The sequence below is a fragment of the Anthonomus grandis genome, chromosome 9 (assembly GCF_022605725.1).
Source record: "Anthonomus grandis grandis chromosome 9, icAntGran1.3, whole genome shotgun sequence".
Classification (NCBI taxonomy): domain Eukaryota; kingdom Metazoa; phylum Arthropoda; class Insecta; order Coleoptera; family Curculionidae; genus Anthonomus; species Anthonomus grandis.
The window spans coordinates 502707-524100 of record NC_065554.1 but is presented as its reverse complement, the minus strand read 5'-3'; the positions used below and the strand labels follow the sequence as shown (position 1 = coordinate 524100).

The 21394-nt window shown below is 33.7% G+C and overlaps 2 long non-coding RNA genes across 2 annotated transcripts; both read left to right on the top strand.

Annotated features, from left to right (window-relative positions):
* Positions 1-413: 413 nt before the first annotated feature.
* On the top strand, positions 414-11732 carry LOC126740631 (uncharacterized). Its single transcript, XR_007661962.1, has 3 exons — positions 414-1633; positions 4873-5034; positions 11426-11732. It is a non-coding gene; the product is annotated as an uncharacterized LOC126740631 (long non-coding RNA).
* Positions 11733-12466: 734 nt separating this feature from the next.
* On the top strand, positions 12467-15520 carry LOC126740630 (uncharacterized). Its single transcript, XR_007661961.1, has 3 exons — positions 12467-14295; positions 14357-14903; positions 15007-15520. It is a non-coding gene; the product is annotated as an uncharacterized LOC126740630 (long non-coding RNA).
* The last annotated feature ends 5874 nt before the right edge of the window (positions 15521-21394 follow it).

Here is a 21394-nt window from a genome sequence, read left to right as displayed (position 1 = left end):
CACCCTGTATTTGCAATGTGTCATATTTATTTTAATGCTAATTACTATAACTATACTCTGTTTCAGAAATGTATAGAGTAATAAACTGGGGAATTCGGTCCTGTTTGGCTAAATTTCGTGGTCGTTCATAGGCGTAGGTACTTATAATATTTATTATAAGTACCTACTATTACTATAGGTACTTTTAATTTAATTTTCATGGATTAAATGCCTTCATTTCTAAAGAGATTAAATACTTTTAATCCTTTTGTATAGGTACCTTTTAACGCGTTGTAGCATGCGAAAAGGGGTGAAAATGCCTCGACTTGTAAATATGGTACATATTGTAGTATCGTTTATACTGCTTCGAACACACACTATCAAAAAAAAGGCTGTAAATACCTTTCCGCCGGCACCTGAACTGGTCCTGTCAACCGATGTCATTTCTTTATAGTGTGTCGAACGCACAAGACGGTACGGTTCGCCTTTTTTGAAATTAGTGAAATTTACGCGTGGTTTTCGCGCGTTTAATATAGCATTATGCCAAAAGTGAAAGTGAGTGTATCTAAAAGAGCCGAGATTAGGAAATTGGAAAAACGTTTGAAAAGGATGGTTGAATCATGTCGTGAACATGATTCCGATGATTCACGCCGGGAGCGTGTGCATAGAAAGAAAGACCGTGAGTCTAAAAAATCACGTTATAAACGTAGGAGGATATCTGTAAGTTCTTCTGATAGTTCAGAATCGAGCTCTCGCAGTACATCCCCAGTGCCCATAAAGGGATTTCGGCGAATTATTTCCTCAGACGAGGAGTCAAGTAGCCTGAATACGATGGAAAATATTGACGATCATCCTCCCTCTGTTACCTTGGGAGATGACATTCTATCATTATTAGGTCCCAATCTAGCTCAGTCCGATAACAGGAGTCCTATAACAAGATTCAACAAGACCTAGCAGATAGATGGATGGCAATCCTTAAACAAGGTTTATCTACAGAGGACCGAGATTCTTTAATCTCAGCATACCCTATTCCTGAGAATTGTGATGAATTGAACCCACCTAGGCTCAATGAGGTGGTCCAAGCGGCATTCTCGGAATCAGCAACACGAAGAGACATACGTCTAGCTCTTTTACAGACTCAAGTAGCAGCCGCTATCTCCGCTTTGGGACTAGCTCTGTTTGATTTGCTTCAACAAAATGAAGGGGAGGCCAACAGGATAAATATAAAGAGGCTGAGCGATGCTGGCCGTTTATTGGGAGATCTTTTTCATTCAGAGTCGAATTCTCGTAGAGAGCTCGCATCTATGGTGGTTAATAAGGAGTTAAAAGATACTCTGTATAAGACTGTTATAACGGAATGGCTCTTTGGTGATGACTTAGAGGATAAAATAAAGGGATCGAAAAATATGCAGAGATCCGGCTAGGAACTTAAAATCCAGAAACCCAATCCGTTGAAAAATTTAAACTCGAAACGTCTGTCCATAACTCCATTCGGGACGCGCCAGGGCAGACAACAGGTACAGCAGTCCCGGAGCCGACACAGCAGAACCTGGAAACAGCAGGACTTCCGTCGCCGACAGTACTCCGACAAGAGGAACCAACCATCGACTTCCAGGAGACGAGACATGAGAATTTAAGGTCTCGAGAGCCTCAGGTGAGTGAAACCGCTGGGCGACTAAGACATTTTTATGAACATTGGAAACTTATTACATCTGACAAACGGGTTTTGTCATATATTAAAGGGATGAAAATACCCTTTTATAAGATACCTCGCCAAAAGAATATACCCAATGAACCAAACTGGTCTTTCAGGGAAAAAGTTCAATTAGAAAATTGTTTATGGGATCTTTTAAAAAAGGGTGCCATAGAGAAGGTTAAGAAATGTAAGGGACAATTTATATCAAATATTTTTTTGACACCCAAAAGTGACGGGTCCTCCAGGTTGATAATAAATCTGAAATCGCTTAACAAATATATTAAAAAGGAACACTTTAAATTAGAGGATTATAAAACTGTTATGAAACTTATTGAAAAAGATTGCTTTATGGCCTACTTAGACTTAAAAGATATTTTTTAGTTTCCATTAACAAAGTTCATAGGAAATATTTAAGGTTTTTCTTTTAAGGGAGTTTTATATCAGTTTAACTGTTTGCCTTTTGGTTTGAATTGTGCGCCTAGAATGTTCACGAAACTTATGAAACCAGTACTGTCATATTTAAGAAACAAAGGCTTAATCTCAAACTTATATCTAAACGATTTCTGGCTTATGGGAAATACCTTTTTGGAATGTTATAATAATGTGCTAGTAACATGTAATACTCTTCAAAAGTTAGGGTTTATTATTAACTTTAAGAAAAGCTCTCTGGATCCTAGACAATATTGTACTTATTTAGGTTTTAAGTACGACTCTAAAGAGTTTACTGTTTCCCTACCCGATGAAAAAATTTCTCGACTGATTAAACTAACTGATAAGTGCCGGCAGAAAACTTATTGCAAAATTAGATATTTTTCTACCCTTATTGGATCCATTGTTTCATGTTGTCCGGTGATTCCTTGCGGTTGGTTATACACGAAACTCTTCGAACGCGAAAAATGGAAAGCACTGAATAAATGCAGGGGCGATTTCCATTCTAAAATGAAAATTCCATCCACCCTATTATCTGGTGATTTTTTATGGTGGCGCTCACATTTTACTTCTAAAAAATCACTAAGACCTCCCAATTATGTCATAGAAATCTTTTCGGATGCCTCCCGAACAGGGTGGGGTATTTTTTGCAATGAACAAAGAGCACATGGTTACTGGTCGGTAGAGGAAAAACGTTATCACATAAACCACTTAGAACTTTTAGCTGCATTTTTTGGGTTGAAATGTTTTGCAGAAAATCTTTCAGATTGTTCTATTTTATTAAGAATTGATAACAAGACCGCTATACCATGCATAAATCGCATGGGAAGTACTCGTTATCCCACATTAAATGACATTGCTAGAAAGCTTTGGCAGTGGTGCGAGAAAAAGAGTATTTTTGTGTTTGCTTCATACGTTAAGTCGTCAGATAATCGGGAGGCGGATAGGGAGTCAAGAGTTATAAACTGCGAAACAGAGTTTGAATTAAATCCCAAAATTTTTAAGAAGGTTGTTGCATTATTTGGGAAACCAGACATAGATTTATTTGCAAGCCGGATTAACTCGAAATGTGAGAATTTTATATCATGGCAGGTAGACTCGGAGAGTTCCGGTGTTGATGCGTTCACGTTAAAATGGAGTAACTTGCATTTTTACGCATTCCCTCCTTTTTCCTTGTTGATTAAGGTGTTACAAAAGATCGTGAATGTGGATGATGAGGCAGAAGGCATAGTAATCGCACCCTTCTGGATGACCCAGCCATGGTATCCTTTATTCACCTCCTTGTTAATCCGGGATGCTGTTCTTTTTAAACCAAGTATCAATTTAGTTTTATTTACCGATAGATCGCGGCACCCTCTCTACCAGCAACTTTCCCTGGTAGCAGGACGCTTATCAGGCAAGCGCTTCAAAGAGGCAAAGTCCCAGAGGAAGTTCTAGACATATGTATGGCATCCGTCACGAGTTCAACGCTGCAGCAGTACAACAGCGGGCTAAAACAATGGTGGAATTTTTGCCAAAAACAAAAGATTGACGTCTTCTCAGTGTCCACTGAACACTTAATCAAATTTTTATCAGTTTGTTTTAATAAGGGTTACTCGTTTGGGACGTTGAACTCGTATAGAGCGGCAATCTCGCAAATAGCTAGTTATGATTCTTCTAATGACTTTAGGCTTAAAAGATTTTTTAAGGGTATCTATGGACTCCGGCCGAATTTACCTAAATATGAATCTACCTGGGACCCTTCAGTCGTTCTAAATTATTTAGAGAAACAAACCAATGAAAAAATAAATTTGCAAAATTTAACTCAGAAGGCTGTAGTCCTTTTACTCCTAGCAACGGGACAACGTTTACAATCCATAACTAGCATAGAACATTGTAATATTACAGAATCTTCTGAAGGTTTAAACATTAAAATACCAAAAAGGTTAAAAACATCTGGCCGAAATAAATGCCGACCAAATATTTCTATCCCATTCTTTAAAAATAATAAACAAATATGTGTCGCAAGCACATTGAAATTATACTTACAGAAAACGCGGGGTGTAAGAAACCCTGAGACAAACCATCTGTTTTTAACTCACAAAAAGCCGTTCAAAAATCCTTCATCGCAAACATTATCTCGATGGGTTAAAGATATTCTCGGGAAGAGCGGCATTGACACAAAAGTTTTCACCGCGCATAGTACCAGGCACGCCTCTACATCAGTGGCAGCTCGGAGGGGTGTAGGGATAGACGTAATTAGACGTTCGGCCGGATGGTCAGAAAAGTCAGGTACCTTCGCAAGATTTTATCAGAGACCATTACATGATGATAACTTTTGTGGAATGGTCTTAGGTGATTAACATTCTGTTTATGTAATTTAGATTTCTATTTTGTTTTGTTACTTATTTTGTGTATTTACCTCTAGAGGTATATGTTTGATATTTTTGTTAATATCTATTAAAGAGTAGGTAATAAAACCTATGTTGTTTGAACACATGGTTAATTTATTTCCTCATAACACAAGAGTTCATTATAGATTCGGGTAGATATCCTTTATTTGGCATAATATCGCAAATCTGTTGCATGTTTTGGCTTTAAACATCTACAATATGTACCCTATTTACGAGTCGAGGCATGTAATATAATTAGTAGATCAAACGAACTTACCTAAGTGATGTTCGATCTAAATTATATTCATCCCTCGACGAAGTAAATAGGCTCCCGCCCGCCCTTACCAAACTTGGAATAAAATTTGGTAGTTCCCCTAACAGTATGCAACTTTGTAGAGAATGACATCGGTTGACAGGACTAGTTCAGGTGCCAGCGGAAAGGTATTTACAGCCTTTTTTTTTGATAGTGTGTGTTCGAAGCAGTATAAACAATACTACAATATGTACCCTATTTACTTCGTCGAGGGATGAATATAATTTAGATCGAACATCACTTAGGTAAGTTCGTTTGATCTACTAATCAAAATCAATTCAACTCAAATAAATCTTTATTTGTCTAAAACACATTTGTGTCATGAAGCATCATTTGTAAAAAAGGTAAATTACGATTAAACTTATTAGGCCTAAGATTATTAAAAATAAATATGTACATTGTTATAGTTTATACTACATATTATATTATATTACTAATTTATTCCTATACTCAGTAGATAAGAGTTGTATCTTACAAATTACTTTACATACTATACAGGGTGTTTCAAAATTCACTACATATATTTTAAGGGCGTATTCCTGAGGTCAAAATAAGACTTTTTATTTCCTATAAACATGGGTCCTAAAATGCACCCCCTTCAAGCTGTTTACTCTTTATCTTAGAAAAGGCGTAAAACTAATTTTAAGGGATAAACTGAGGAGGTGCACACTTTTGACGGCCAAAATTTTATGTGTACATAAATTTTTTTTAACATGGATGCTTGGTCTTCTTCTGGGAAGGATCTTCCTCCATTGTCTGGTAAAAGTATTGCCTGGATGTTTAGGTGGTGAAGGAGGATAGTCATCGCTGGAAGTGGCGATTCCTATTTTGAGATTTCTTCGTTTTTTGCATTTACAGGTGATGTAGAGGGTGAGCAATACTACAATCAAGATTATTGTTACAATAGTAAACCAGCTTATGTGTTTGTTAACAAAGGGTTGCTTTATGAGTCGGTCCAATTCGTCAGAATATTGGTTTAGCTTATGTTGTGCTATGTTGAGGTCCTCTACGTTCAATTTATTCAGTTTAAGTGGTTTCAAATCGGGCAAATGTATTTTTCCTGGTAGGTGGTCACAGCAGCTGTAGGGTATAATAACTGGATGACTGCTATAGGTGATGTTGTCATGTGCGTCAATCTGTTTCTGGGCGTGGATTCTCGTGCTGCCAACGCTGTGTGTATTATTGTTAGTGATTTTCGTGACGATGTCTCTGGTACCACATTTGATTGTTATGGGAAGAGGATCAGCAACGGCTATTAGCCATAAGTTTTGGCTAATTTCTTGAATTTTGTAATCTTTTGCAAGTACTATGGAAGTCTGGCATGTCCTGGGTAGATTACTTAGTTGTCTGAGGAGTTGGGCTTCACAGATGGCGTCTGTGTCTATTGGATATGGAAGAATACTGGAACATAGTTTTGTTCTTCCTCCAAGAGATTTACATGCTCCTAGGTTCCGGATTGTTACATACAACAGTGAATCATCATTTCGCGCAATGTGTTTATATGATGTAGTTAAAATATGGTGAAGACCTGTTCGACTATCCAATATTGGAATTGGATACAAATTAAACAAAGTATATTTTTCAGGATCTACCAGTGGTATGTTGAGAACAAAAATTATTCTAGAATCTATTTGGTATGCTTGTAGTTCTATAATATCGAGATATTGAGCCACACTAGAAGTGTAGATTGGTAATGGAAGGTTATTGGTTTGCAATGATTGTGATATGTGCTTTAAGCACTCAATTAAGTTTTGCTGGGTGATGATTAAACTATGTAGTATTTTTAATCTTGCGAAAGTTATTGCATTTGACGACATCATTAAGATAGTTTTCAATAAATGAATAGCTCTCCATTAATGATTCACTAATGTTTAAAATTGCGATTTGGGATAAGTAGTATTTAAGCTGATCAGAAATATCCATTATTGAATTCCTAATTTCCTCTATATCTTTATTAAATGTTTCCTCGTCAACTTGAAGTTTTTGGATGGTGGCGTTAAAGTTCTTTATCACTGAGGTTGTTACGGAAATTAGATTTTTTAAGAGGTTCTCTAGTTCATGTTCGTCACGTGCTAGTTTGTCTATCCATTCATTAAAATATTCACCGTCTGAGGCATCTAGATTTCCAGTTATGGATTTCCAAATTGATCCCATACCGTTTATTAATCCACGTTTTTCTCTAAAAATGTATTTGCGTGTGTCAACCATAATGTCTGAGTATTTTTGATTTATGGAGTTTGATGTTTGTCTAAGGAGACTAACGTGAGTTTGGACTTCCGTCTTAGAAGCTAACATTCGAGGTACGTCTTCATTGAGGGTGTTTAACAGGTTGTTTAGTATTTTGTCATTATTTTCTATTGTATTTTTTATTGGTTCTAAATCTTTATAAACAAGAAGGGTCCATTTGTTATTAGACATTTTTAATTTTGATTCTTTGTGAAAGAAGATTCCAATGGTATTGTTGATCGGTGTTATGGAATATTGGCAAAGGATGACTGGAAACAGTCCGAAGAGTCTGAAAGAGAATTTACTCATGATAGGGTTTCATTCTATCAAAATTTATTTTTGATTTGTTTGGGGGTTTAATACAATTGCTGAGTTTTTAAGAATTTCGAGAATTTCAAAGGGTCCGTTAAACTTATTCGCCTCTTTATTTGCAATTGAGATTCTTTAATATATACTTTATTACCTACTTGATAGTTTGGAGGGTTTTGGGAAAGATGTTGATCAAAACGTTCCTTAGCTTTTTCTTTTTTCCTATCAGTTTTAGATCGTGCAACTTTATAGAAGTATTGCATTCGCTTGCTTAAGTCTCGTACATATTTAGATATTAAAGCTTTTTCATTATAGATGGTTTCAGGAGGTCTGGAGGACGTATGCCCAAAAATAAGCTCGTATGGTGTGAATCCGTGTGTTTTATTTTTTGTATTGTTATAACAAATAACAGCATATGGTAATATGTTGAAAGGGTGATCGTTTGGACTTTCGGATTGATTAGCCTGAATCATTTCTCCTAAAGTAGCATGGAATCTTTCGATTGAGCCATTGGATTGAGGGTGGCTTACACTAGAAAATGTTAGTTTTATCTCATAGAGTTCGCAAAGATCTTTCATAAGGATGTTGTCAAATTCACGGCCATAATCTGCATGGATCCTTAAGGGAGTGCCATAATGTTGAAAGAATAATAGAAGGGTGTTGATGACTGTTTTGGCAGTTTTGTCACTTAAAGGGTATGCCTGGGTAAATTTAGTGAGTTCATCTCTTATGGTCAGTGCGTAATTTCTAGTTGGGTATTCATAAATGTCGAGATTAATACGTTCAAATGGTGTTTTAGGAGTTTCGGTTATTACAAGAGGGTTGTTTAGGTTTTTCCTACAGGCTTTAACTTTTTGACAGGTTTCGCATAATTTTATAAGATTTTCAACGTCTTTTGAAAGACCAATTGTATTTCTCTTTTATTCGACGTGTCGTTTCATTTATGCCACGGTGTAAGTTAGTTTAACCGCGATCGTAATGATCTAGAATTTGGGGAATTTTGTCAGCGTCGGGAGTTTTAATGAGATTTTGGCAAATTTTGATTTTAATGTCTTTGTCGGCGAAAACGTAAGATAAAATTTCTAAAATAGGTAATTCAAGGCGGTTTTCGACGTAATAAGTGATTGACGTATCAAATTTATTTTGTCCCGTATAAATCACGTAAAACAAATGCTGAACTACCATTTCAGGGTCGAAAGGAAGGGGAATTATTGATTGAGAAAATAATTTCGATTTTTGACAGATCTGCTAGAAAATATATTAATTTGGTTTGCTCCAAAGTTAGCGTCTTCTTCAAAGATATCATCTAATATTTTATGATGAAGCTCTTCTAGTTTGTTTTGCCAAAAAAGGTGACTTTTCTTTTATAAGTTTTTTCTAAAAGTTGTTCATTTGAAATTTCGATTTTAGAGTAGTCAATTAAAGATGTTGTTTCATATAAATTGGCAAAATTATTGTATTCTCCAGTTATTTTTTTATCGTCTACTATTACTTTATCTGATTTTTCATCAGCACTTAGGGTTGAGTCAGAATCGTCTTCGTTTGAAGCGAAAATTGAAATCTTATTTTGAAAATTTGAGCAATCTTGAAAATGATTAATTTTAATTCTAGAAAGGGCGTCCGCGTTTTTGTTTACTTTTCCAGGTTTATGAATAATTTTGTAGTTATATTCTTCTAACTTTAAACGCCAGCGTGCTAATCTGCTTCCGGGGTCTTTAATTGAAAAGAGCCACGTGAGAGGGCGATGGTCAGTGACGAGAGTAAATTTCCTTCCATATAAGTATGGACGAAATTGCTTTACTGCCCACACAATTGCAAGGAGTTCCCTTTCAATGGTGGAATATTTTGTTTCAGCACTGCGAAGTGTTCTTGACGCAAAGGCAATGGGTAAATCTTTGCCAACGGGGCCTTGAGATAGGACAGCGCCTATTGCATATGCACTCGCATCAGTGGTTAGAAGGAATGGTTCATCGAAATTTGGATATATTAAAATTGGGTCTAAAATTAACGCATTTTTGAGCTCGTCGAAAGAGGGATGTGGACTTTTTCGATTTCTTGTCTAGATAAAATAGCGTCTATATTTGAGAGATTGCATTTAAGTTTGAATATTTGTTCTGTTGGTCTGGCTGGGATATTAATTTTTTTTGGATAATTTCTTTTAGAGGGTTCTTCTTTAAGTTCTGTAGTTTTCTCAATTTTGTAAAGTGGCACGGTTTTAAAATAAGTTATTAATTGTTTGTTGTTTAGATCAATAGTGCATTTATAATGTTCCAAAAAATCAAGACCTAAGAGTCCGTCAAAATCAATATCTAAATTGTATATATAGACTTTATGTGGGTCTCCGACTTTAAAGGGTACGAGGGTCGATTCTGTAATAAGAAGTTTTTCAGCGGTAATACCTTGGATAGAAACCTTTTCGGGAAAACGTTCTTTAAAATTTTTCACGGTATTTTCTTTAAATATTGAAATACCTGCACCTGTATCGATTAATAGTTTTAAGGTATTTGTCGCGTCTGTAATGTAGTATAGGTTTTTAGTATTAACTGTTAAAAGGGGGTTTACATAAAATTCTGTTCCGGGATATTCAGTAACGGGTCGAAATCGTCTAGATTCAATGTCTGAATTTGGTCTTGGATTTCTGTCATTTCTGAGTGGTTTTCTGATTCGTGGGTCATATTGGACGTCAGGTCTGGTGGGTGGTTTTGATTGGATAGGGATAGAAAATCCTGATAATTTTGGATATCGATTTGATCTGCTGATTGATCGTATTGGTTGAATTCTGAGGGAAAATCATATCTATCGTGTGATTGATAATAGTTATTAGGGTAGCTATTTTCATAGTTAGGATCGCGATTGACAAAATGGGCTCTAAACTTGTCGGGATTTAAATTTGGATTTCTTTATATTACTGAAAGACGTGATTGAAAATTACTTGGTTGTGGGTTAGAAGATGAAAAGTGGGGTCTTTGTTCATTGGGTCTATTTTGTTGAATAGGATTAGGCTGATTGTTATTAAAGAGGGGCCTTTGGAAATTATTGTTGTTGCCATTTTGGAAATAATTTGGTCGTTGTTGTGAGCGACATTCATTAGCATAATCACCAATGCGGCCACATGAAAGACATCTGGGTATTTGAAGATTGGGTCTTTTGTTTATTGGTTGATTAGAAATTGGTTTAGGAGGGTTCGGTTTAACAGCTTTTTGATTTTCAAAGTAAGACAGTAGAAGTTCACGTCTTATGCGAACCTGGGCTCCTAAAAGATCTCTTGGGTTACTTGCTCGAATGATATGACCAATTCTGGGTTCTAATCCTGTTAGTAAGGTACTGAGTGCCATTGGTTCGATTAGGGTTATTTGTGCTTGTTTTTCGTCAGTTGACATATTGGATTTCTGAATGTTTGCACGCCTTTTTGCATTTAAGGTCTGAACACGATTTAGGAATGTTAAAGGAGATTCGTTTGTTATTTGTTTAATGCGTTGCAAGTCCTGAATAAGCGAGGATAGGTCTCTAGTATCACCAAAATGAGAGTTAAGTAGATGCTTTATTTCTAAGTATGATAAAGGGTTTCTAGAGCTTATAAGCTGTGTTGCTCTTCCGCGTAATTTATTTTTGATGTGAATTACTAATAGATGTTTCTGATTTCTGGTGGACATGTTATAAGCATAATCGCAAGCATTAAGAAATGTTTGAAGAAAAATTTGATCTCCTTCAAACTCAGGAATTATTGAGAAAATTTCTGATAATTTATATTGTTCTACTTCTGCAGCATTATTCGCAGCATTATTATCGTTGTCTGTCATGGTGATCAATAAATCGATAGTAAATAAAATAAAATTACAAGTAATTTGTAAATGTTTTAACTTAAAAAAAAATTGTAAAAGTAATTATTTGTTATTTGTGTAAAATTAATATCTTTTCTGAAAAATAAAAACTTCTTTTATTGAAGTTTAGTTTCTCTTTTTCTGATTAACAGAATAATCAAATCATAAATATTAAATAGTCGTGCAGTTTGACTAACTTTGATTAAATATTCCAATCAATAAAATTATAAAAACAATAAAATAAATACAAACACGTGATGATTCAATATTGTACTTACAGTAAGGAAATCATCTAGTTGATCGTCTTGCTCTCTACGCCGATTTAACTACCAGGGGCTTCACCAGGTGTTCCTTCCGTAGTTCGCCGTGAGTGAGGATGTCAGGACGTGAAGAATTATGACTTCGGGATTCTTTTATGGTTCTTTTTCTGTTAAAGGATAGGATCCACCGTTACTAGTTAGAATGCTCGTGTTCTAGCAACGTTGTCAGATCCTACTATCGACTGCGCCAATTGTTATATCACTGATTTTAAAATTACCTTTTTAAAAAATATTTTTATTATATAAAATTATAGGTTTTAAAAATTACAGTATCGTGATTTAACTTAAAGAGTCTAATCTAAATTAATTCTATTACAATGGTTTTTGTCCTCCTATTTATATGTAAAATATGCCGATTCAGTGGGAACAGGCATCTTGGTTGATCGTGTGTGTGGGTGTCTGCTGATCCGGCGTCTGGGAAGTGACTTATCTGGTTTAGATAAGTGTTATCCGATCCGGTGAGAACCAAGGACTGGGTGACTTTGTGAAGGTGACATTTATTGTAGGAAATTGGATATAACATACATAATATATATTTTACATAGCTTTTACCGAAAATTTTGCGAAAAAATAGATCATGAAAGGTTTTTTTATTCCAACGGACGAAATTTAAATTTGAAAAGTATTTTATTGATGGCGGTCCCCCAGCAATACCTTCTAATAAAACTCTTTAGATGGAGCCACTATTGCCATTACCGCAATCTTCTCATAAGTTCGGATCATACCCGTTGTATGGCGCTGAAAACATATACTTAATGGGAAGCATTGCAGTTTCCATTATATTCTTATGTGTTATGTGACACATTCGTCGCAGTAATGTCGTGCCACGTGCCATACCTTTCGAGCGAAGTACCAGTCATTTTCCCATATTTCAATACCGTTAAATTTTCAATATTTACGTTTAATTGACTTGCGGCTATTCATACACCATCACAATTAGTCCTGACATTTGAAATGTCACTGTCACCGTTGTCTTTAACTTTTGAGGTTATTTGTTATTTATTCTGTTTTCTGTTGTTGTTATAATAAATGTTATTATATTAAAAAAGGTCATGGTAAGTAAGTACTTATATTTATTTTATTTCTATATCTTATAAATGTAACTTGTATTTTAGCGCATAAAATATGGATAAAGAACAAGTATGTGGTAATTGCAACAAATCATTTTATGATATTTCAAACATACGAAGGCATATAAAAAAATTTCATGAAAATGATGCCTTATTATTACCTTCGTATAAGTAATAAAACGAAAATGCTTATGCTTATACCTGCAATTGTGGCAAAAATTTCTCAAGGAAAAACCTGTTTACTTATCACTTAAAAAGTCATTCAAAAGATGGTGAATCTTCTAACATAAATGTGCAGGGGCAAAAATGTCCAATATGTAATTTTACTTGCACTTCTGAACAAGATCTTCATAAACATTTTACAAGTTGTCATGATATACCTATTAAGCAGGAGCTTTTAACATTTGAAACTTTCGAAGATTTTGAGAGTTTTAAAAACAACTTTGAAAATGAGACTGGGTCTAGGATTATAATACTCCGAAGTAAAACATCATCATCAGGCAAATATGCAAAGTATGCTTGTAACAGGTCTGCTGGCTACAATCCATCACTTCAAAATCGTAAACGTCATTTGAAGACCCAAGGTACCAATAAACCTGCCCTGCAGGGATTATCCTTTCGGGAGGTGATGATATAAAATGGACCTGTAAAATTATAAAAAATCATGTAGGGCATAACAAAGATTTGGGCCATTTAAATTTAAGCTCCTTGGAAAAGAAAATATGTGCGGAAAAAATTGCTTCAAAAGTACCCTTTCAAGTGATTCTGAATGATATCAGAGACTCCGTGTCTGACTCAAAATTGCAAAGATTGCAGCTGTTCACTCGAAAAGACCTTTTTAACATTGAAAAGTCGTCCAATTTATGTTCAGAAGCCATAAGGCATAACAATGATGCAACAAGTGTCCAGACAAAAGAAGAAGGAAACATGTGTATATTATTTTACAAATTCCAAGACACTGTTATTGAAGAGCACCCTGAATTAAAACAAGATGACTTTGTCCTCATTATAATGAATCAGGCTCAATGTGAAATATTACAAAAGGTTTGTTCAGATTGTGTATGTTTGGATAGCATACATAGCATGAACATGTATGACTTCCAGTTAACAACTTTAATGATAATTGACGATATGCGCCAAGGGTTTCCTTGTGCCTTTCTACTTTCAAATAGAGTGGACAAGGAAATTCTAAAACTATTTTTTTCTTATGGAAGAAACCATTTTGATGTCATAGCTCCTCGGGTTCTTATGACCGATATTGCTGATTCGTTTTACAATGCTTGGATTGAAGTAATGCATAAGCCAGTTATGAGATAATATTCAAATTTTGTTTTTATTGTATTACCTACATAGAGTTTATATTTTACAGACTCTATTGTTCCTGGCATATTCGATCAAGCTTGGAGGAAAACTTCCAAAGATCAGAAATAAAGAAAAACAGGTTTGCTTTTATGCAGATGTATGAATGTAGGATACACAATATGCAATTTTAAATATGTTTATTCCTTTACAGGAGGCTTCTATTGGTGGTGGCCCACAAATGCCTGTGTTTATTTTTTAATTGTCAATTTTTCCTAAAAATACCTCCTACTTTATTTGATTTTATTAAAATTTTCAAAATAAAGAAGAAACATAACATCATATTATTTATTTAAAATAGTAACATTTCGACGATTCTTGCGCTAATTGAATAAAAGCTCATGCAAATTTTTGTTGTAGACGATTAATGAAAGCCTTTCACGAAGGAATTTTTCAAAAATGTACTGTTACATTAAATTTTGTTAATAATTTTTATTATTAGCCTATTTTTTTTTGTTTTAGATTGAGATCTATAAATTATTAAGAAATCTTATGGAAGAGAGAGACATTACAGACCTTAGTAAAATTAGAGATAAGTTTTGTCAAAAAATATTGGAAGATCCAGATACCCAAGAATTTGGAGAGTATTTTACAAAATATTATACCAAGAATTGTGAATCATGGGCTTATTGCTTTAGATTAAATTCAGGATTAAACACTAATATGCACCTAGAACGGATGCACGGGACATTAAAACATATATACCTTGGTGGAAAACGAGTCAAAAGACTAGATAAGGCAATATATGCCATAATGAAGTTTATAAAAGACATGTTATTTGACAGAATAATTATTTTAAACAAAGGTAAAATTACCAGCAAAATATGAGATATTCGTAATAGACATAAAAATAGTCTCAAGTTAAATCCTGACTTATTGGTACAATCCAGTGATGGGTGGGAAGTTCCATCTTCAAAATTTGGAGAAATTTACTATATTAAAGAGTTTAACTTGACTTGTAAGTGCCAGTTAGTAAAATAAAATATATAATAATAATATAAAATATCTGGTAAGCCAATTATTTACTTATTAATGAATAAATGAATTAATGAATGACTGTACTGTAGTTTGTTGTATTTGTTATAACTTATATTTTACATTGTTTCTTTAAGGTTTGGTACCAGATATTGCATCTGATTCAAGAAGAAAATTCTTTAGTAATAGCATCTGAAGACGAAGCAAAAATAGAAACGGATATTTTAGCTATCCATGTTACCAGTAGTAATAAGAACAATAGTGAAAATGCCAATATTACTAAGGAACTTGAAAAAGTCAAGCATGAGATTCTTAATTCACTTTTAAATGTAAAAACAATGGCTCAGCTTGAAGTGGTGAAAAAATGTATTAGACCAATAAAACCAAAACTAAAAACCCTAGAAGATTATTCATCTCGATCCCAAATCAACAGTAAACGCCAACCTTTAGTTCCAGCGAATAAAAATATATTGCCTCAAAGGCGATTTTATGCTACAAAAAAAACAAAGCAATTCAAAAAAGCTTCCGTTAAAAGACCCTCATTGCGAAGCACAAAACATGACCTTATCACTCATAGGTAATGTGAATTTTGTAAACCATTTGTAAATCATTTTTACAACAAAATAAAAGAAAATACATTTTTTTGTTAATCAATTAGATGATTTTATATATTTCTAAAAAATTAATAGCGCATATCTGTGGATTTTGGGCGATCTAATGGTAAGTACATTTTTTAATATGTACGTCAAATAAGAGTAAAATAAAAAATAATGGTATAGTTAATAAACGAAATTTTGGACTTATCAGCCACAAACATAAAAACTTGTATTGTTTTGAAGTAGAAAACAGAATAAATAACCTCAAAAGTTAAAGACAACGGTGACAGTGACATTTCAAATGTCAGGACTAATTGTGACGGTGTATGAATCGCCGCAAATTTTAATTGTGCCTTGACGTTGACAGTGTGAATTGGGTTAGGTAAGAGACACTTGTTGACAGTTGACCGGCCGCTTCTAAACTCGCGTATTAAGATCTTTATCGAATCCGTTATTATTGATATCGTTCCGTTTCGTTTGATTTTATTTTGAAACTGTTGTTTGGGCCCATCTTTCTTCGTGTTTTGTGGGGCAAGCAACAGCCTCTATTATTAACTGGTGCCTGGACACTATCTTTCTTCGTGTTTTGTAGGGCAGGTAGTAAGCGTGTTATATTAATAAAATAATCGTAAAATTGGATAAGTTTACGATTACTTTTAATATTATTATTATATATATATTATTATTATTATATTAATTTTACGAACGCGCATGCGTTACGGTATTTTAGTTGCCATTTTTACATGCTTGGAAGACGGTAGTATTTTATTTTTCCGCTGTGAGTTTTTATCTGTGATTTGTAGGGCAGGCAGTAGCCGCGTTTATTAAGTATTACTGGTCTTCTCAAAGTGGTGAAAGACAATTAATAACCCAGTCCGTGATAATATAATTACTATATAATTACCGTATAATAACAGAGCAGGGATAAATATTGACCGATTGATTGAGATTGCTTCGCTTGATTGATGTTGAGTTTCCGGCTTTGCTTCACGAATGTCATCCGTAACCCCTTGTAGAAAACATCATAACCCCGTCCCTTAAATCATTTTGCGTCATTAATAGAGTGCCGAATTTTCCAGTACATTTTCCCAAATAACTGCCTGTGGTTAATCATAGAAATTGGTGTTGGAGATTGTTAGATTTTAAGGACGCTTTTGTTCATTTAGTTTTTAGCAACCAAACCTGTTACTTACTTATTAGTATTTGTAATAATAAAGATTAAGAGCAATAAGATCTCATTATAACCGGACAGTCTACTTTCAATCTCTACCTGGTTTCTCCACTGTCTAAAGGCTTACTTAGGCTTGTCAACTTTTTCTCCTATAACTGTACAAAGAAATAGTGAGGGGGGTTGACGGATACCCTGCGACGTCAAAGGTTAGAGGGTGGACATACGGCAAGTACGTCAGAACCTCCGCTACAACTTATGTCGAAATGGCAAAAAAACACACTTTATAATATCATAAAAATTTGTCAATTAATTTGACAGGCGCAAAAAAATACTATTCCTCTTAATTATGGAGCAATTTTTTTTCATAAAATATGAAAAGATACTCTATAAAGCAGTCAACATTCAAAATTAAATGAATGTAGATAACGTATATTAGAGAAAAAGGCAACAACATCACAACGCGGCTCGATCGTATTTATATGAAAAATATTTAATATTAATAGAAATTCAAGAAAGACGTTTCTGTTGTTTTATTTAATGATAATCAAGGGGCTCAAAAATTATTAATATTAAAAACATTTTTCATAAGAAAATTCGAGAAAAATTAATTTAATTTAACATTCGTATAAATTATATATTTTCTTTGGCCTAAATTTTAGGTTAGGAGTAAGTTGCGGTTTTCGCGAGCCTATTTGGGCATCATTTAGCTACTTTTTCATGAAAAATAAATCGTACCAATGCATTTAATTTTTTTAAGGAAATTTACCATTTCTGTCGAAATGTTTAAAGAAGTCCTCTGGGAACCACAAAAAAGTTTCAGATTGTCCTCTACTTTAAAGATCAAGTATTTTTGTGTTGGGTTGATGTATCGAAATTCACAAAAACATTACTTTTTTAGATTCAAGATCGCAATTACGCCCCCTAGCAATCATTTTAGAAACTTAAAGATATTTTCCAGGTTTTCCCCTTGACCGTTTTAGTCATAGTGTTTTTTACCGCAAGCCTCTGCGATGATTACGCTCCGAGATACAGTACTTCGCATTCTTAGTTGGCCACCCTTTACATGATTAATATCCTATATTTATTATTTTTCTTAATTATTTTTAGAATGGCTTTAATGTATGTATTAAATTGCCTTATTGTAAAAAAGGTGTCCAATGAATTTAGTTGAAGAATCTGTACACAAAATTCTAAATGTCTACGCTTTTTCATATATATATATATATATCATATATTTATTTTTTTTGCAAAACGCTGTAATAGGTGTCTAATAAATTTAATTAAAGAATCTCCATATAAAATTTAAAATCTCTACAATTGGTTGGTTTTCGAGTTATTTCAGAACTATGGGTCAAACTTCTAAGGGTTATTTAGTGCAACAGTAGAAAACATTTGAGTATAGGGATCCATGTCCGGAAAAGTGTCACGACAGCACTATTGCCTTAAGACGCATTAAAATTTAGAAAGACGATGAAATGACTAAATAGGATTTAATACATTTAATTTTTTCCTTTTATACATGATATCATCACAACAATTATTCAAAATGTCAATACCACTGTTTCAAAACGATATATTTGATGACTTTAAACAATTTACCCGGCACTTGTGTATTGTTATCTTTATTAATTTATTAACGAACGATATCAGAAATTGTTGTAGCTGCATTCTATGAAAAAAAAACTTTCTTTTATTAAAAAAAGGTTCTTTATCTAATCGCTGCATAACCAAGTTTTTTAGTGGCATTGCTGATGAACATTTATTTGGACCATACCTTCTACCAGAGCGGTTAACAAAACCTAACTAAACAGCGCTTCTTGCAGAAAGTTCTTCCGAAATTTCTTAAAAATGTTCCAATAAACGTTCATGACAATTACATTCAATGACATGTAAAGTCTTTGGTCTACGAGACTCCAGTAGAAACAAAACAGGACTTAATTGGACGAATTATAGCAGCATTTGAATCGATTTCAAAATGAGTGTCAAATTCTTAGTCTGTAGCGTTTTATTTTTCTATTTCTTATGTTCACTAACGCTCCATTGATATTTCATTAATTTCCATAATTATATTAATTATTTCAGTCAACTTCTTTTATCGATATTTCTTTAAATTCACACTGTCAATGATACATTACTACTGTAACGCATCACTCTCCTGGTTTTATTATTCATGCTTTCTGTTGACCTTTACTCTTCTGGTTGGTCTTAATTAATGTTTTCTCTGATTGGATTGAAATTGACAGCTCAGGCGAGAGGTGGGGTCGTTGCTTATTTAGTCGGTACTGCATCCATTTTTCGAGGACTTGTTCCCGTGTTGCAGGTAGAAGCACACATGAAAGGCCAGTTTTTTTATTTCCGAAGTTTGTGAAGCAGGAAGTGGCCAATATGGTTTATAATTTATAGTCCTTAATCTTGTTCCTTTAGGGAACTGTTTATTTCATAATTCTGGTGCAGGATGCCCAAGATTTTGATGGATAGATAATGAAACTTAGCAAGGTGAGTGTGTCACATTTTGAACGCCATTCAGTGAATACAATGGCAACCGTTGTTTTAGGGTTTTACTTTTCCGTTTTCCTCTTTGTTCTTCTTCAATTGTTGATGGCTGCAGGATTTTTGATTTCCCCGGGAAATTGCTGTAAGCTGTGGAGCTGGAGCCAGAGTTAGAGCTAGTATTAGAGATTCCCAGTCCAGATAGCTAAGCTACAAATGGCATACATTCACCGCCTCGATTTTGAAGGTTAGCCGTTCATTTCTTGGAGGAGTATACAGGCCAGTTTATTCAATTTATTTAAATATTACTAACCATAGATTTTTCTCACTTATTTAAATTTTTACTAATATATCTTTAATTTTAATTTATTGCTACAAATATTTAATCAATATCATAATTTAATATGTCAAATTCTTATCTATAATTTTAGTTATTTTTTGTTCAGTATTTTTCAGTACTTTTTTTGGTGGTTAAGTAGATATAACTCGGTTAAGGCCGATATGCCTTAGGTAAAAAGGTTCATGAACTTTCCCCTGCGTAATACAAATATTTACTAAAAACTTTAATAATTGCAATTTATTTTTCAAGTGCTGAAATCTACCTAATAGTGAAATCATAATTTAAATGTTACTTTTGACAAACTTATTTTAATCATATCAACATTATTCATATTTAAATTCATAATAAATTATTAACATTTAACAGATTAGAAGATGAGGTGTGTATATATCTTTAATGTAAATATAATTTGGTTGTATTGTTAAGATATTTTTTTTGTCTCTTTAAATCTACTTTATCCAGGGTCATTTAATTGTTAATTGAAACCTATATACTAAATCTTTTTTCTTAGTTTTCTCTCATTTATAAAAAAAAAACTAAGTGGCGCCCTCTTATTTAATAGTTATAATCAAGTTTATATTCTTTAATAGCCAGTCATAAGTGAACCTTCCTTACCAAGCCTCCAATAATTCTGAGCTACCGTCTGCAAACTCTTGGCAAAATAGTAACACTGTAAAGTTGAACTGCCACAAGTCAAGTCCGCCGAAATAATGTGACATTTAAGTCGGTGTATTCAAGTTGGAGGTCTTTCCTCATATATTGACCCCCACTCTACAGCGGTTAGATGAAAAGTAAAAAAAAATAATACAAAACTTTTAGACTTTTCCTTAAAACAAAAAAAAAACACAAATGACGAGAGCAGAATACCATCAAACCGAATAAACTGTGGATCAAACTGTAATAAATGTTATGAAACTGTATAATATGAAACTATGCAACTGAAATACAGGGTGTCAAAGTAATATTTAATTTATTGTTTTAGGTCCTGAATCAAATGATATACTGGCATGAAATTTACAACATACGAGTCTTTTAAAAAGAAAAATAAAATTTCGTATACAGTTTTCGTGTTCTCGGTAGAGGGCGCTCGTTGCGTTAGTTTTTACTTTTTTAAATCCCCTAACTTTTTTGCAGTATATTGGATGGAAAGTAACAAGATAATTTCCTTTTTATATGTATACCTTACTAAAGTCGCTAGGAGCAACCATTTTCGAAATAATCGCACTTTTAGGTTTTCATAATATGTGATTGACTTAAATTTACTAGATTTTTAGCAATGCAATAAAATTAGAATATGTAGTTCAAAATGCCCTCCATTAACTTCAATGTATTGTGAAATACGTTTAACAAATGACTGCCGTATTTTAAAAAGAAGATCCTCAATATTTTATAACATATTTACAGAATTTACAATTTTTGCATTTAGTTCATTTAGATTATGTATAGGATCATCAGTATCAGATCATTCATAGGGTTTAAATCTGGACTACGCGCAGGCCAAAGCAAATGTCCTCCACGGCCAATCCAACGTTCGGGATATTGTTCGTCAAGATAATTGCGTACCTGTCGATAAAAATGCGCTGGCGCTTTATTTAGTACAAAATACATGTTCTGTCGTCTTTTGATTATGTCAAAAAGGGTTGCTCCTAGCGACTTTAATGAGGTATACATTTGTTATGTAAAATTCAAAAAGGAATTTATTTTGATGCTTTTTAAACCGATATCCGGGGCTAAAAAAAGTTAGGGGTTCTAAAAAAGTAAAAACTAATGCAACTACCGAAAATACGAAAACTATATACGAAATTTTATTTTTCTTTTTAAAAGACTCGTATGTTTTAAATTTTATGTCAATTGGTTCAGGCCCTATAAGAAAAAAACGACAAATCAAATAATACTTTGACACCCTGTATTCCAGTTATATTAAAGTT